At 37.6% G+C, this 13,135-nt stretch overlaps 1 protein-coding gene across 2 annotated transcripts in view; it reads right to left on the bottom strand.

Annotated features, from left to right (window-relative positions):
- Window positions 1-748, bottom strand: part of ddc (dopa decarboxylase) — a 34,765-nt gene extending 34,017 nt beyond the window's left edge. The window contains exon 1 of one of the 2 annotated variants that reach the window (XM_084435424.1): window positions 593-748. The gene's annotated coding sequence lies outside the window, so the exon portion shown is untranslated. The remainder of the gene's footprint in view (window positions 1-592) is intronic. The other variant, XM_084435425.1, reaches the window with a different exon arrangement.
- Window positions 749-13,135: the final 12,387 nt, after the last annotated feature.

The following is a 13,135-nucleotide window of genomic DNA, read 5'->3' as shown; positions in this document are numbered from 1 at the left end:
TTGTATTTCTTTTTGTATTTTGCAAGCATTTTTACTATGCATTACATTATGCCCTAAATGAAAATCTAAATTCAACTTAAGAATACTTCTGAAGACAAACAAGCCAGCAATTGCAAATAAGCATTTTTGGATCAGTCATTATCATAATGTTCCTAAAACAATTTGAGAAAGAAAACTTGCATTTAAAATGTTAAATTAATAATCAGTCTGATTTTGATTTGTAAACCTACAACCATCTCAGTAAACACTTTATGGATTATCAAGTGCAGATATCTTTATGACATGTCATGCTGCACTGAAGTAGGTGTTGTAAAAATGGAGTAAAAACTAAAGTCTGCTGACATTTGCCTTATTAGATTTAACTGGCAAGGTGACATTTTGTTAAATGAATATTAAACTCAACATCCTTAATAAGAAACAAAATGCAGAAAGTAAAAACAATCCACCTCAGGAGTTATGCATGTCATCAACCTGATAAAATCCCATAATAGTCCTGTATTTGGACCTTGTACCTGGACTGTGTTCTAAACGCTAACAAGTGTTATGCTCATAATAACTCTCTTTTCCCTGTAATAGCTTTCATTGTACTTACAGTGTCAGGCAAAAAAGAAGAGATGTCCCTCTCGTCGGTCCTCACACGCTTTCTGTTTGTTTTAAACACATATATAAACACACACACACACACACACACACTGAGAGAGAGCAAAGCAGAGTGATGTGGAACAGCAGGGAAGCCTGGGGGTTTATCAGCCCTGCCACCGTTCAGACGGCCAATCAGAGCGAGGCTTTCATTCAGAGCAGCGCGTACAGGCAGGGCAAAAGGAGCTGATTCATAAGGAGTTAATGAGAACCTGTTCACTTTCCACAAACATAAATACAAATCACAGACATACAGACCAATACAAGTCCACATAAAAAAATGCAACCACCCTCTGTAATATACAGTGCAGACCATTATATCACTCTGAATAATCAGATTATAACAATAATAGCATATACCAATTAAAAAAAAAAAAAAAAAGGTTTACGTATGAGATCATATGTAAGATCTGTCGTGGAAATTCTTAATTTGAATACAACTTACTTAATCTGACTTCACCACGGACAATTTAAACAACTTCCAGTTGCCCACGGCCGGGAGATCACTGGCCACAACAACCAAGTGAGTCTTCTGAATAGAAAGATACATGTACATTTAAATCATACAGTTCTTCACTGTGATTTGTTCTGGTGATTGGTTTGTAATGATCTAAGCTAATCATATGACTGTTAGTTATACTGTGTTAAGCACTTTTTGGTTATGTATATATGGCCTTTGACCTGAGCATCCTTAGTCTGCATTTCTCTGTACATTTAATGTTGAAAATACCCATTACATAAAATATTTCTATCACAGATCTCACGTAGCTTATCCAGGTCAATATTTAATGGAACTGTTATTCTGCGGTTATTAAAAGCATCTGAAGTGATTCTGTACAGTTTACAGCTATTTCACATTAACATGACTCAACAATATGCCAATAATATATTGTATGATGGAATAAATGTGTTTTCTTGTTAAGTTAGTCATTAGATCACAGGTTTCACTCTCACATCTTGAGTGAATTAGCACTGGAACCAAAGTCTATAGAACAGAAACAGACTATTTGAAAAGCTATCCACAAAGGCCATATATTGAAGACATCCATCAGGTCTAGCCACCCATTAATCAATGTATGTGATCAATAAAACCAAAATATAAAGTGAGGTGATGTTAAGGCCAAGTATGGAAACCCATACTTGGAAATCGTCCTCTGCATAACCCATCCAAGTAAGAGCACACACATTAGGAGCAGTGAGCAGTGAACACACACACACACACACTGCAAACCGCGGACACACACACCCAGAGCAGTGGGCAGCCATTTAGCTGTGGTGCCGGGGAGCGATTATGTCACGTTATAACTGAAGAAAACTAAGTGAGGACTCAAATGCAAAAGAATAATGATTTATTTAATAAAAGAAACAAAGTAAAACAAAAACCCACAAGGGGGAAAAACATAATATAAAACAAAACAACAACTTCAAAAACAAACATACCAAAGGGTCACGGGAAAACAGGAGACGTATACGAGACAACGATCCGATACAGACTGCAAACACAAAGGAACTTATAAAAGGGACAAATCAGGCAGGTGATGAGGGAACAACAGGTGGGGCAAATGAAACCAATAATGAGATAACAAGGAGGGTTGGGATCAAGACAGAGACAGGAACACAAAACACCACAGGTGCTACACGAGACAGGACAGGCATGTGACAGATTGTTCTAAAAGAGCATTGTTCTAAAAGAGTTCTGGCTGTAACAGCAGGGTTGGTGACAGTGACTACTACTAATTATTTGTATGCCAGTTATCTCTTCACCCAATCCAAAAAAAATGCTAATTAAACTTAAGAATACTTCTGAAGACAAACAAGCCAGCAAATGCAAAGAAGCATTTTGGATCAGTCGTTATGTTCCTAGACCTAATATTCCTAAAACAATTCTGTGGAAATAATTATTGCATACAAAAGCTTGAATTAATAATCAGTCTGGTTTCAATTTGTAAAGCTTCAAGCATCTCAGTAAACACTTATGGGTTATGAAGTGCATACATCGTTATGGCATGTCATGCTGCACCCAGGGAGTGATTGGGAGTTAGTTGCCTTGCTCAAGGGCACCTCAGTAACTTCCTGCTGGTATTGAGAATCAAACCCGTAACCTTCGAGTTACAAGTCTGACTCTCTAACCATGGGCTACAAAGTGTTTGGTGATTAAAAAAAAAAAAAACTGAATATTTATGGAACAACTCAATTAGTACGACAAATAATGATTTTAAAACTAAAAGATGTGGAGTAAGGTAGTTTATTGACTTATTTATTTATTTATTTATCTATCAGAAAAATATATATTGTTCTTAAAATCAGTCTTCTGTAGATCCTGTATATTGACACGTACTGTATAATTCACATTGCTGGAGACTCATACTGATTGACTACAGGAATTTAACAGAAAAACAAACTATTCTACCATCTGAGATTCATTCGAACCTCGCTTAATACATCTGAGATGATTTGACAGATGCCAGATCTTCTAATCCTGATAACTGATCTCTGGTTACTTCAAATGAATTTGCGGATTTGATCTTGATTAAGTTGTCTGAGATTACTGCACGTTCTTGTGTATATTGGAAATACTCAAAACGATGAACGTGAAACATGCTTTGGGGAAACTCTGAATACTGAAGCCTGACTTGTTCACATTTGTGCACTGCACGAACCTATGGCATTTCAGCCCGCCGGAACAGGCAGAGCCGACTGCCTATATAAGTCGGCGCAGAATGCCGTATCGTCAGAATCTCACCCACACGACGCCATACATGCTGTCTGCCATCTGCCCTGTACAGTGAAAACAGGGATTCATCCGTGAAAAGAACACCTCTCCAAAGTGCCAGACGCCATTGAATGTGAGCATTTGCCCACTCAAGTCGGTTACGACGATGAACTGCAGTCAGGTCGAGACCCCGATGAGGACGACGAGCATGCAGATGAGCTTCCCTGAGATGGTTTCTGACAGTTTGTGCAGAAAGTCTTTGGTTATGAAAACCGATTGTTGCAGCAGCTACAATGGTCAACGGGTGGCTGGTCTCAGACGATCTTGGAGGTGAAGATGCTGAATGTGGAGGTCTTGGGCTGGTGTGGTTACACATGGTCTGCGGTTGTCAGGCCAGTTGGATGTACTGACAAATTCTCGGAAACGCCTTTGGAGACGGCTTATGGTAGAAAAATTAACATTCAATTCACAGGCAACAGCTCTGGTGGACATTCCTGCAGTCAGCATAAATTAATGTGTTTGGGATGCTCTGGATCAGCGTATATGACTGCATGTTCCAGGTCCTGCCAATATCCAGCAACTTCGCACAGCCATTGAAGAGGAGTGGACCAACATTCCACAGGCCACAATCAACAACCTTTTTTTCTTTTTTTCGGACCACCCCCGGACCCCCTGAGAAGACATCTCAGAGGAGGAAATATGACCAGCTTTTGGTATGCTTCGGGCCCCCTAAGAAGGGCTGCCTGGCTACCAAGCAGACTATAAGCAGGTGAGGCTATCTCTATGGCTTACAAGGTGCGTGGGCTGCCTTCACCTCTGCCATTTAGAGCACATTCCACTTGAAAAATGGCATCTTCAAGGGCGTTGTGGTCAGGGGCATCCCTCCAAGATATATGTGATGCGGCGGGATGGTCCTCACCACATACCTTTGTTAGATTTTATAGCCTGGACCTTCAGGCCCTCTCAGGGTCACAAGCACCCACATCCTGAGCTGTGCCTTATTGGTTCACGCTAGGACAGACTTTTTCGTCAGCATGGCGAAGTGGGCATATCATTCCCCAGACTGTCGTCAGCGACACAGCGCGAGTTCCCTCAAAAGGGAACGTCTCAGGTTACCCATGTACCCATGGTTCCCTGAGAAGAGAACGAGACGCCGCGTCCCTTTGCCATGCTTCCTGCATACCTGGAAGCGGCATGCTTCAGTCAATCAGAAGGCTGACAACAGAGAACTAATGTCTGATGCCGGCTCCCTTTATAACTTCCACATTCCGCCGGCACGCGTCACGGGATGACGTTGCACCAATCAAAATTGGACTAAGTTGCACACATGCTTCAGGAGCACTGACCCTGAATGGATTCTGCAGACTGTCGTCAGCTACGTAGTGTCTCGTTCCTTTCTCAGGAAACCATGGTTACATGGGTAACCTGAGACATTTTACTTGGTCTCCGATCAGTTTGATACATTTGTCAATATTTTAATTAGACATTAGTATAATTAAAAAGAATAATAGTAGTTATTAGTCTCTTACTGGCCTGTTTAGCTGAGCCATCCATGGAACAAACAAAACAAGTCCTGAAACTTGATAAAAGAACACATATTATACAGACACGTGACATTTAATATTATTAGATGATTAGTTAATTGCATTTGATCGATTTTACTTAAAATAAAACATATGCAATGGGTTTGTAAAAGCTGTTATTACGCATGTTTGGCCTGAACTTTTGTTATACACTCACCTAAAGGATTATTAGGAACACCTGTTCAATTTCTCATTAATGCAATTATCTAATCAACCAATCACATGGCAGTTGCTTCAATGCATTTAGGGGTGTGGTCCTGGTCAAGACAATCTCCTGAACTCCAAACTGAATGTCAGAATGGGAAAGAAAGGTGATTTAAGCAATTTTGAGCGTGGCATGGTTGTTGGTGCCAGATGGGCCGGTCTGAGTATTTCACAATCTGCTCAGTTACTGGGATTTTCACACACAACCATTTCTAGGGTTTACAAAGAATGGTGTGAAAAGGGAAAAACATCCAGTATGCGGCAGTCCTGTGGGCGAAAATGCCTTGTTGATACTAGAGGTCAGAGGAGAATGGGCCGACTGATTCAAGCTGATAGAAGAGCAACTTTGACTGAAATAACCACTCGTTACAACCGAGGTATGCAGCAAAGCATTTGTGAAGCCACAACACGCACAACTTTGGGGCGGATGGGCTACAACAGCAGAAGACCCCACCGGGTACCACTCATCTCCACTACAAATAGGAAAAAGAGGCTACAATTTGCACGAGCTCACCAAAATTGGACAGTTGAAGACTGGAAAAATGTTGCCTGGTCTGATGAGTCTCGATTTCTGTTGAGACATTCAGATGGTAGAGTCAGAATTTGGCGTAAACAGAATGAGAACATGGATTCATCATGCCTTGTTACCACTGTGCAGGCTGGTGGTGGTGGTGTAATGGTGTGGGGGATGTTTTCTTGGCACTCTTTAGGCCCCTTAGTGCCAATTGGGCATCGTTTAAATGCCACGGCCTACCTGAGCATTGTTTCTGACCATGTCCATCCCTTTATGACCACCATGTACCCATCCTCTGATGGCTACTTCCAGCAGGATAATGCACCATGTCACAAAGCTCGAATCATTTCAAATTGGTTTCTTGAACATGACAATGAGTTCACTGTACTAAAATGGCCCCCACAGTCACCAGATCTCAACCCAATAGAGCATCTTTGGGATGTGGTGGAACGGGAGCTTCGTGTCCTGGATGTGCATCCCACAAATCTCCATCAACTGCAAGATGCTGTCCTATCAATATGGGCCAACATTTCTAAAGAATGCTTTCAGCACCTTGTTGAATCAATGCCACGTAGAATTAAGGCAGTTCTGAAGGCGAAAGGGGGTCAAACACAGTATTAGTATGGTGTTCCTAATAATCCTTTAGGTGAGTGTAGATTACACTCTGAATGAGATCAGTGGACCAGGCCATTAGGTGATGATTGTGAGTTGTGACCATTAATAAATAACCAATGCCATCTGATCAAGTTAAAGCAGCCAAAGAAAAACTAATGTTCAAAAAGTCAAGGGTCAAGAGCTCAACTAAAGCACACACTGATCTCCATCATGGAAACATAAAAAAAATATAAAAAAATCATCAACGTCTAAAGCTCTGTTCATTTTCAATAAGAATTTTTGTAGATGTATGACTGAGATGTACAATCTGGTTAGTAATAGGTGAAGCTGGTGATGCTGTTTGTGGAGTTGTTTAATCAGATCTTGAGAGTTTTAATGTCTTCTTTTTTCTTCAGTTGATTTTATCTAAGGCTGTGGCTGGAAATCAGTTTGTTTTGTTTCTCTTTTTTCTGTTCTAGTTGCTTCTCTTTCCTTCAGTGATTCTGATTGTTATCAGCAGGTGGTCATCAGTGTCTGAGTTTACTCATTTATTTACATTCACTCTCTCAAGTGGACTCCTGGGACCCGGTATAGACTTTTGTCCTCTGTAGTGGACATTATATTTTAGTGAGTTTCTCTGACATATTTAATTATCATTGAAATCTGACTAATTTTCAAATTGTTTGTTATAAATCAACATCTCAGGAAAATGTTATGGGGTTTTCTAATCAAAATATGACTTTCTTTTATAAAGCAGGACACTGATTTCATACATGTCCACTGTATGTTTATCATGCATTTTGGGAGACACAATAAGTGAATAGGGAAAACAATTATATCAGTATTCCTATGAAATATTTAGATTATTATGAAAATGTTGCCAATATTTACTCCCATTATTATACTTCTTATTTCATTACATGTTAACCCAATAACACATTAATATGCAAAATAGATACAGTGTATATATCTACCTTTTTTTTTTTTTTTTTTTTTGACTTATGTGTTCAAGATCAGAAAATCAGGCAGAAGTACAATGAAAGTATCTAAAGTAATTTCAGGATGTTTTATAACATTTAAAATGATCAGAATATATCTATGAAAAAGGGTTAAAAAAATATGGCTTCTTATGGTGCTTTTCCGTTTGGTTACAGGAGCGCAAGCCGTGTGGAGCCGAGCCGAACCACAATACAGTGAAAAAGCGCTATTATAAAAAAAAGAGTTCTTGTGGCTCAATTTTTCCCAGATAAGGGGTAAGTTGATCCGAGTCAGTGGGTAAGTTGCACCACCTAGGTGTAAACTGACCATCTAGCTGAATCTGAATCAAACCCAAGATAATGTACCTCTTTTAAAAACTAATTTAATAATCAAATTTCCTTTTAAATAGTCATATTTCTTTTCTTAACTTAACATAAAACCAACCAAATGATGTAGAAATGTCAATATCTTTAATTGATTGCATTTCTGAAACAATATGTTAAACACTAAAATTGTAACCATCCCAAAATCAAACTAAACAGAGAGTTTGCTGTGTTGTGATTGTTTTTGCCTATAGCCTACATGTAATTCCATGTAATTTTATAACTTGATCCTGGTGTCCACTACAGAGCACATAACATAACATACAATATATATATATATATATATATATATATATATATATATATATATATATATATATATATATTCTATTTGATTCTTATGCTCTAAACAATATAATGATATGGAAAAATGTTCTGGTTCTCAGGAGAATAGATAAAATGTGTACTGTTTGCTACATGATTCCCAATTATTTCCATTATTTCACAATTTCTACTGTTAGTACAGGCTTTACATTTGTATTTAAATGTTGTAATTAGCCATTAATTTAATTTTATCTGTGAATCAGATTTGTTATGAGACGGCATAAATTAAAGTTTCTTATCAAAAACATGTCCCACAAGAGCGGTTCAAATTAACGCATGGCTTAGACTACTGTACATCATGCATGTAAGACTCCATTAAGACTATCATGTAATTATTCTTTCACAAATAAATCTCTTAGTGAGAACTGTCTGTGTTTATTAAGATAGACTACACAATATCATAATGGTATTTTCAAATTAATTTTTTTATTATTATTATTTAAAATTATTGTTGCAGTAGTAGTAGTAGTAGTAGTAGTAGTAGTAGTAGTAGTAGTAGTAGCAGTGTCGCCTCCGCTTAAAAATATAGAATTGAATCCTGTTTACATGAAATAAAACCTGCCTCCCGAGCAGGTTTAAATTTAGGGACTTGTTGCTCATTTTTGGGTGAACTATCCCTTTAAGAAAGGGTGGCACTCCCACCCCTTTCTTTGATAGTTCACTCAAAAATTAAACTGTAGAAGCTATATAATAGCAAGAGAATCATTCCAGACGAAACTAGAATATATTGAAGGCCAGAGTTTCGTCAAGAGAGAAAAAACAACAGAGGGGACAACAACAGAGGTCTGGTGTGGTCAGACTCATCACTAAAATACAATCTAACCCTGTTTACAAGAAATGTGCCTGCTCCAAAGCAGGTTTGAGCTTACGGACTTGTTGCTATAACAGCAACTCCGGGATGAGCTTCGAAGAACCAAACAATCCTGTATCATGTCAAATCGTCAACAGTCAAATCCAGATAATTGAGTAATCCACGTACGAAGAACGCAGGTTCATTGTGAGGTGAGGATGATTGAAATGATTTACTGTTAATGAGATTGTCTGCCCTCTAGTGGACATGAAAATGGCTTGCATCACACAGAAACAGGTGATTCTACAAAATAATAAAGCAAATAGTCGTATTGTATATAATGTAGTGTAATCGCAACTCTCTAACGTTTAGAACCTTTATGAGAAGCGCTCACTGTTGTGTATGTATTGAACAGTTCATTTTTGAGATGCAGCAGACAGAACTGATTCAAGATTCAAATGAATTTTGTCGATGTAATACGCATTTTAAATTCCAACGTGGCCTTTAAAATTATTTATACTGCTGACAAAGATTAGAATAAACTTTCATCCATCCATCCATCATGCCTGTGTAAACACTATGAAATACTATGCATGAAATGTGCTAAAAACTGCCTTTAAGCAATAATTGTTGCAAGATTATGTTGCAGGAAAAAAATCTAAGATATTACAGCTGTGCACAGAAAAGCTGCTCTAACCACTCGCCCGCATGCATGTTCCCTAAACAGTAAGCATCTTACAAACTCATACAACACACGTTACACACAGATATGCTAATGGATTAATTATATGAATGTAAGTGTGTGATGTTTGCATGCTAATATAATATCAACACACCTTGAGATATAGGAATGAATTAATGTTTTATTCTAAACAGAATATATCAGTCCCTTATTTGTACAAAAATACCTGAAAAGGTTACAGTTAGAATGTGTAAGCCATTCAGCTATTTACAGAACCAAACAGAACACATTATCAGTACAGAATCTGAAAAGAAGAAACCTTTTTTTCAACCCAATTGTTTGTTTGTTTGTTTCATTCCCTGAAATACATAGATTCATATTTATTTCTATTTTATTTACATTTACGGTCATGGTATTATATATTGCATTGAGAAGACACGCATAGCTCAGGAAATATTACTGATCGTTGGGAAACATTCTGATAAATGATGCAGTGGAAAAGTCACAGAAGTTCTGCTCTGCATTACAGTGCACACATTACATATGTTATACGTTGCTATGATTCATGACAAGAGGAATAATTAAAATCAGATCCACAAAATTACACATTAAGTAGCCTACATGGTGTTTATTAGAAATTACTACTTGTGTATAATGCAATAACATGACCGCTGTAATAAAAAGCAGGACCTCCTCTTTCATCAGAACTAATACTCGTGACACAAATCCTATAACCTGAGTAAGAACACCCTCTCAGGTCGACATTAGTGAAGAGAGAGAGAGAGAGAGAGAGAGGATGGGCTGTGGGGTTTTGAGGCACCTGATATGCATATGCTTTAAAACAATACTTTGCTCAAATATTAAAAGTCTGTTATTATTTATTCACCTTTGTGTCATTACAAATTCTTGCATGTAACACAAAAGGAGTTATCTAGCAGAATGTCCAAGCTTCTCTGTTCCATACCATTCACTGTATGGGGGAAAAACAGTTTGAATGATTTGAGGGTGAGTAAATGATCCCTTTAGTTCACCCAAAAATGAAACTGTGGAAGCTATATGATACAAGAAAGTCGATCCAGATGAAACTAGAATATCTTGAAGGCTAGAGTTTCATCAAGAGAGAAAAGAGACGGGGGGATGGGGGACAACAACAGAGGTCTGGTGTGGTCAAAGACTCAATTAAAAAGAAGTACACTGTTAGTTTAATAAAAAGAAAAATACAGAGAAGTCTTGCTGGTCCACAGGACCATTTTTAAACAGCCTCCACTTCAACCCTGAGCAACCCAGTTACATTCATTTCTTTTAAATATAAAAATGACATTTGTTTCTTTCACTGATAAACTCTCAACAGATCACACACTTCGCAAATGCTGCTACCAGCTCCTTTCAACAACACTGGGGAAAATGCAAAGAAATTCTGTCTTTGATTCATATTAAAGAAACATTTCTATAATATCTACAAGGCATACATTTGTTAGCGTTTTCATAATAAGAGTATTTGTGAGAATAAGTGAGTTTTTAAAACAGCAATTTAGCTTAATAATGACCTTCAATGACAAAGTCCAGTTTTCCATCAGCTCGATGCAAACATAACATATTTTTTAAGGTCAATTAGCTTGACGAAGCAACATAAAATAGAATAGATTCAATATTTACACACTTAACCAACTAATAAAAAAAATGCTCTAAAATAAGTCAAGTTTCTTCATTGTATATGCCATTTTGGAAGAAAAAAAAATTCTGCATCCAAAAATTCAGTGTGGTATCTATAAACTTGAACAACATGAACGGAGTGTAACTATAGTGTCCTGTTAAGTTACATGATATATTTAAAACTTAAACAATGCTGCAAATGAAATTAGGCTAATTTGTACGGACAACGTGATTGAAGTGTATTACTGTGTTAACACAGAAATGACGCCCCGAGTATTTGGATTGTGAACAGACATTCTGCTTACACTCACTTAAGACAACAGCCAATTAATAGACAGGTAAGCTAAGCGCTAATGCTACTCAGACTACCTACAAATCAGTTTTACTCACACAAGTGATTCACCAGTAACATATAGCAAACTTCCTCTCTGGCAAAATCCCAAAATCATGCTTTCACTTGTTAAATGATTTCAGGACAAAAACATATACCCTCCCACCTCAATACATCCATCTGTCTGAACCAGGCGAAAAAATTCCTGTCATACTGTTACACTAGAAATAGCCCAGACAGCAACATAGTGTCGGCCCAGATCCGGCCCACATCTGGGCCGTGTGGAATCCATGCGTATATATAGATATAGATAGAATATGCTAATCAATAGCATCGTAACTGAAAGTTAGTTTAGTCCTTGGCTGACTGATTGTATAGCTTCACTTATCAAACCCTGAAAAATAAAGACAATAATGTCAAAGCTTGTGTGAGTATGCATTTATGTGCTTGCTTCTTTTGGTGAACGTAAGACCCACCCAAACTGCAGCTAAATCAACACTGACACACACTCACCCTCAAACAAGGCTTGAACTAACTTAATTGACACTGAGAAATAAATTCAAGTGAATACTAATAGCGCTGACTTAAGCCCTGCAGACTATTTCTGTGGTTAAATCATCCAATGAGGTCTAAGTACTACCTTGTTGCACGGTTCTCTAAAATACCGATTGGCCAATCTCTTCCTTGTCACGTAATCAAATAGTTTTGATAAATCAATATTTCACGTCCGTTTATTTTATTTACTTTTTATTTGTAAGTAGCTGTGTAATAAGAGTCATAATGTACAGTCAGCCGGTTACTATCGCAAATTAAACCCCTTGTTTCAGGATCGGCCTTTTGCGCAATTTTTTTGTGATAAAAGCCAGCTGATCGTACATTATCCCTTACTTAACTGAACCGACACAAAATATATGTATCCTAGAATACATCTATGATCTGGATTAAAAAACACAAAAAGCGTAATGTTTGTGACAATTACAACTACTCACGACAATGTGGAAATTTGCTAGGAATAGACCTTAATCGTGTAGACGCCACAGTTCAATTAACGTGAATGGAAATAAAGCTGTCAGGGATATATGTAAAATTTTCTTAATGTCCTATATAATGTGTTTTTGCATTTTTGTTCACTGGAAACTTTTTTCAGAAAAATGTGTTTTCAAGATAGTGCCATATCAACGATCGAAAGCAAGATACACAGTACAACAGATGGTGTTCTAGAGTGGGATACTGATGAAGAATTCGTGTTAAAAGGTTCAAGAAAGGGGGTCCTGTTAACTGAGGTCTGAAAAATTCACAAAAATGTGGAAGAATAGTATCGAACAGCGCTAAAAAAAAAAAAAAAAAAACCTACGAAACTAAATTTCAAGTAATCAAATCCAGATGAATAAATAAATTTGTTGAAGCAATACTTAAAAATGATTGCGTCGTTTGCATTTATCTATATACTGGTCTCTGTGTAAACTTGGAGATATGGTGGCTGTGCCCTCTCAATCTAGTTTTATACAACATAGGTACATACTAAATTCAAGGCTCTTTCTTTACACTGCGTCACAAGTAAAAAAAAAAAAAAAATTCTTTACACGTCCGTTGTACCATGGAAAGGGCAGATTAGAAATTTGAACCCCGCCGTTCTGTGGGTGTTCTTAGCCCGGGCTTCACAGTGTGCTGTCCTCGAAACAATCTTTCGAAACATGGAGAGAAAAATAACAACAAACCGGACTGGAGGTGGGACCGACGATGACAG

Source organism: Rutilus rutilus (assembly GCF_951802725.1).
Source record: "Rutilus rutilus genome assembly, chromosome: 17".
In the NCBI taxonomy this organism is placed as follows: domain Eukaryota; kingdom Metazoa; phylum Chordata; class Actinopteri; order Cypriniformes; family Leuciscidae; genus Rutilus; species Rutilus rutilus.
This window is presented reverse-complemented; position numbering and strand designations above follow the sequence as displayed.